Consider the following 5,776-nt stretch of genomic DNA (forward strand, 5'->3'; position numbering starts at 1 on the left):
TCTTCGGTCGTCCTGTCGGACTTTCTGATGTAGGTTAGGGAACCCGTCGCGGGTCATACTTGGTACGCGATCTTCCTGTGGATCGGCTTCTGGGGGTGCCACGCTTAGTGGTCTTCTTCGGTAACTGTTCTGCACTGTGGCGTTACCTGTGCCCTTCTTCCATCTCGTGGGGGCAGTGCCTTGCCACGTGGCGCGTTATCTGCGCCCGTACTTTTCAAGGCTCTCGGACACTTGATGCGTGTCGTCTGTATTTGCAGCTTTGGCTGGCGTCTTTTTCTTGCTGCTTTGGCTGACAGACAGATTAGGGTTATTGTTTAGATTTATATTGCTTTAGTGATATCCTCACAAGAAAAGTTGCTTTTTGCAAAGTCGCTTCAAGGTTGCCAGCGGACTAATAGTCAATTGATAACACTTATTGAGATGTCATTTCCTGTGCTGTCATGTTTTATGCAAATTAGAGAGACCTCATTTTAAGCATGGGGCCCCAAAAATGCTAGAACCAACCGTGCCTAACATAGAGCAACTAGGTACTCTCAGGTGACACCTGAGATTACCCCCTACCACTTCCTTCATAACCTTAACATCACTTAATTGAGCCGGTGATTTCCGGTGCTCTGCACCGGCACTTAATTGAGAGTCTGCCACAGGGTGGGCTGTTTGCCAGATTTAGAGTGAGCACAACAGTTGTTTACTGATTCAATGTACGTTAAAATGACTAATACCTGCTTCGCTTGCTAATCTTATAGCTTTAGGGGCCTTCAATAGTCTGAACTGTCACACTTGTAGGAGGAGTTAGTAGCTGGGTTAGTACTGTCATTCGTAGCGCTAACAGGGGTAAAGGGTTATGTCGGCTGCAGTGTTCTCCTGATGAGGGCCCTGGCACTTAATTGTTTACAAATTAAGCACTAAGCATTAAGCACTGACCTTACACAACCTGCACACTGGCGTGGTGTCACAAGGTCAGCTTGTTCCAGTACCAAATTTTATGGTCGATAAGACCCAGGAGGAAGGATTTATTTGGGGAAGGAAGGGGCGGGAGTTCTCTTGGTAGCTGAGGCTTAAATGCTGAATGAAATTGCATTTATATAGATAATTTATGTTTTCTTCGCTGGTTGTTATTTCTTGCTAAAACGAAACTGACATTACCACGGTTTTGTGGAAAACCCTGAACAATAATTAAACGTGACCATTCTTCTCTGATTACTAAACCAGGTTCAAAACACGAGGGAACCTTTTTCCCATATACATCTCTGACAGATTTATGAAACGTAGTGCCTGCATTATAGGAAAACGCAGGGCTCCGATGGAAGGGTGTTTACTGTCAGAAAGCAAGCGGCTTCCTGGCAAAAGGGTTGATTTTACAAACACCAATACGTGTGTACTAATAAAATAACTCTTAACTACTTTATTTTTATTCAAAACATGATATATTCGGGTACACGCGACCATCTTTAATGCAACATTGGAAATGGAGCATTCTAAGAATCTAATTTAAGAGGAAGGCTTAGTTATTTGTAATAAAAGCTGTGGTCAGCCTATTCAGTAACTGTCATCTCTCGTACTCACACTGCGCATGTGTGAACCAGCTTAAGTAACCACCTCTTCCGCATCTTTCCGTACGGGGGTATAGCTCAGTGGTAGAGCATTTGACTGCAGATCAAGAGGTCCCCGGTTCAAATCCGGGTGCCCCCTCATTTTTAAATTTATTTATTGTAATCTAATTCTTCTAATTAGTGAGTTATTTATTCTAAAACCTAACAACGTTGTCTGTTGAGAGTCGGGCACTTTGAAAATGTAAAACCATGGAACTACTCCCATCCCATATGTTTTTATGTTATCTATTACGGAGTTGAACAAATGATGTGCACGTCCCTCGTGTTTCACTAGTTTTGCGCTTCTAGGTTCTTCATTGCTTTCCAAATTTGCGCTTCTAGGTTCTTCATTGCTTTCCAAATTCGCGATGGTCTTTCATACTTCACTTGTCAACAGTCTGCGGTCCACAAGAGATAGTCGATTTTAGTCTTAAAACACGCAAATTACAACAATAATGATATTACCAGCAATGGGACTCATTTCCCGTTGCTCTTTTGGGTGCCCATCTCCTCCGTTTTACTGTTTTTAGTTCACGGAGAGTGCTTTGTAAACTGACGTTGTTTGGAGATTTACAAAGAAATTGCGAGTAGGAGAAGGATCTTCATCCAGCCGTGGTCTTGCGGGTCTGTGAGATGGTGACCAGGGCCAGTAGGGCGGAGTGGAGATGTCTGCTGTAAGGGGCCTCATTTATGAGGCTGTGCGTTACTTTTACGCCGCCGGTGCGTCACTTTTTGTTACGCACCAGTGGCGTAAAAAATGTGCCTTGTTGCGCCATATTTACAAAGTGACGCATCTAGGTAAATGCGTCACTTTGTAAACCCCTGTGCCACATTATACCTGCGCCAGGTATAATGTATGCAAGGGGGGCGTATTGACGCAAGGAAGGGTCGTTGAAGTGACGCAGTGAAATCTATGAGATTTCACTGCGTCACTTTTAGGACGCCGTTGCGTCAAAATCTTGCGCCTGCCTCACAGCAGGCGTAAGACTGACGCAGGCCCTTTCACATGGGGCTTGCCCCATGTGAAAGGACGCATTGCTGGAGTTGCGTCACTTTTGCGACACACTCCAGCAATGCGACACTTTTGCGCTTACAGATACGTCAGAAATACTGACGTATCTGTAACTCCTTGCGACATGATGATTCATACATTAAATATGACGCATCAGGAATGTCGCAAGGAGTGCGCACTGAGAAGTGACGCATCGCTGCTTTCACGCAGCAATGCGTCATTTCTCATAAATGAGGCCCCTTGCCGCTGAAGTCCAGTAAAACAGCGACAGTGGGTGGATTGTAAGGTCTGTGACAAGGACTTAACAGACTAAGGATAGTGAAAATAAAAAAAAAATTCTAGCTTCACAAGAAGAATTTTTGATCCAATTAATCGTCCGTAGGGGAGGATTATGCCTCTTTCTCTTTACTTGCTCCAACCAGTAGCCAATTAAAACAGTATAAAAGTTTGCTATTACTACAAATCCCACGAACACTTCACACCACGCCCCCAATTATCTCCTTCCAAAGTCCCCAAATCCAGGAGACACACACCATCTTGACTGCCTCTTTATTTGCGAATAACGTAGTTGACAGACATAAAGACGCCAAAATCAAGGTGACGAGGTGGGAAAGGGTGGGGTGACAGGCTGATTGACGTGTAGCCAGGGTGAACGCCAACGGCTTAAGCCTGCAGCGCACATGGCTACCTTTATCTGTGACACCTCAGTATGTCACATAGAGGGGATACAATGAGGAGTGCCAGGGTCCCATGGCCAGGGATAGAATTTCTCCAACCCTGGTCATTCCTCTCTGAAGGCTGATGCTGGTGCCTTTGTGAGCCTGCACCAGCCCTCAGAGACTGTAGCTGGACAGGAGCACAGCATTTTTCTTTTAGTATACTAACAGGGAATAATATGTTATTAATCACTCTTGGCATAACAAAAACAAATGGGCAGGAAAACAAAGGGGGTGCAGCCCTTTAGCCCATTAAATGGAACGACCACTGCACAGATCCCAACAAAACATTCTGTTTGCTCAGAGCAGATTTCAATTCCCTCTTGATGGATTTAATTTTTTAAGTCGACAGCAAAAGCTATTGAGCAAATCCACCTGGAATCCAAGGAATTTTATCTGTTTGGAGGGAGTCACAACCAATTTCTTGAGGTTCAGGACAAAGCCTAGCTCCTGCAGCAAGGTAGTGGCCTACAATAGAGGGAGAGTCAGAATACCCTGAGACTGGGCCATAATGATCATGTCATCCAGATAGACATTCAGTCATACTCCTTTCACCCTCAGAGGCTCAACAACCTGTTTCATTAGTTTGGTTAAGGCCCAAGGAGCTGAGGATACCCTGAAGGGGAAGGCTAGGCACTCAAATAATTGGTATTGCCACTGGAGCTACAGGAATCGTCTGTGGGGGGTGGAAATGGGGAAAGTAAGAAAGCATCTTTGAGGTTCAGACGGACCATCCAGTCTCCTTCCTAATGGAGGTCTGGGAGGAGGTGAATACCCTCCACCTTGAACAGGCGATAGACCGCCCATTGATTGAAATGTTGGAGGTTAAGCGTCAGCCGATGACCACTGCTCTATTTCTGGACAAGAACGACGTGCTGCATAAACTCTTGGAGTGGGGGCAGGAGGGAGCAATTACCTGCTTTAAAAGCAGGTCATGCATATCTGAGTCTATAAAGAGACTCAGTAGGGAAAAATGGAGTTGAAGAAGAATATTTTGTAACTCTGGAAAGTATTGAGACCTCATGTATCGGAAGAGATCTTGGCCTAGTTGAACACGAAGTCTGCCCCTCAAGGGAATCCAATGAAAGAGGGTTGGAATTACCTGAAAAATGAGAGTTGAATGAGGGCTGTTTTCCACAAAAAGTGCACCTTTTGAAGCGACCTCTGAAGCCCCTTGATCTAGAGGGGGAAAACAGCTCTGGAACCATCCTGCCATTGTCATCGACTTCGATGGCCGAAGCCTCTTTGCGGACCTTGAGATAAAGCACGGCCTGCCAAGCGTCTTTGGCCTCGACCAGTCCGCTTGACATGGGGTTGAAACACTTTCTTGAGGGAGGTTTGTGCTTTGTCAAGGGCAGCAAAAGTGCTCACAAATGTTCCAATGTCTTTAAGAAAGCAGGCTCCAGTTTCCCACCGCCTCAAATGTGGCCAAGTCGACCAGCTTAGGGTCAATCCTCATGAGGACCAACTTACATCGTTCTGATGAGAGTGCGCAATTGGTGTTGTCGAGAAGGCAGACTGCTTGTTGGGCCCAACCTGCAAAGACCTCGAGTCCACACCTTCTAATAGTTTCTTGAGCATCGAGGACCAGCTACAGAAGTTTTGCCAGGGGTCCTGAGACATCTAAAAGCTTGTCCGGCCAGGCTCTAAGTGCCCAGTCAGTGCTCTTTTTAGGGTCACAAGAATTTTCTTTAGAAAGGTAAGTATACTCTTGTCTGTGTCTGGTGGGGTCACAGGGGTCTTTTTTGGGAGGTCAGGTCTAGGGCATTCCTCTCTAAGGCAACTGCGCACCTCTTTCTCAAAACGTTTGCGCAGGTGAGCCTACATGTAGTCGAGCATTGCAGGAGCCATGGTCCAGTCCAAAGATCTCAGGTGGAGGAATAGTCTGGTTCAAATTCCAAGGGGTCAAGAGGAAGGGATGATAGAGAACCACCTGGAAAGGGACTTGCGGAGCACTTGCAACCTGCTTTAGGTCCTGAGACACAATTTTCTCACAGGAAGTATGTTCTCTCAAAATGTCTTGCGACAACTTCACAAAGTTCTCAGGGTGCAGCCAGCCAGCTGACTTAGATCTTGCCTTAAGTGGTTCGGCTGAGAGTGTTGAGGAGGTGGATGGGAAGCAATCTTCCTGACAACCTCTGAAAAGAAAAAGGCATCCCATAATGGGTTTTAGGGCAGCAGATAGCGCTTTGTTCAGGGAGCGCTGAACAGATTGGTCAAAAACCTCGACTAGGCTGTCGTCAATATAATCTTCCACATCCTCCTGAACTAAGGCCTCATACTCACTGAGGTCAAAGGGTTCAAAATCAGACATGATAAAAACAGTAAAGGTAGGTGTGGCTTGGATGCCGAGCGGGCTGGCGGCGTGAGCCCGGAGCTCCGCTCCCGATCCCCGCTTTTATCCTGAAAATCTGCACGAAATTCACCCTAAAGAGCATCACTCGCTCACTAAAGGA

General features: G+C 46.1%; 1 non-coding gene across 1 annotated transcript; it reads left to right on the top strand.

Moving 5' to 3' along the window:
- Positions 1-1,620: 1,620 nt before the first annotated feature.
- On the top strand, positions 1,621-1,692 carry TRNAC-GCA (transfer RNA cysteine (anticodon GCA)). The gene has a single exon. It is a non-coding gene; the product is annotated as a tRNA-Cys (tRNA).
- Positions 1,693-5,776: the final 4,084 nt, after the last annotated feature.

This window comes from Lissotriton vulgaris, chromosome 6 (genome assembly GCF_964263255.1).
Source record: "Lissotriton vulgaris chromosome 6, aLisVul1.2, whole genome shotgun sequence".
In the NCBI taxonomy this organism is placed as follows: domain Eukaryota; kingdom Metazoa; phylum Chordata; class Amphibia; order Caudata; family Salamandridae; genus Lissotriton; species Lissotriton vulgaris.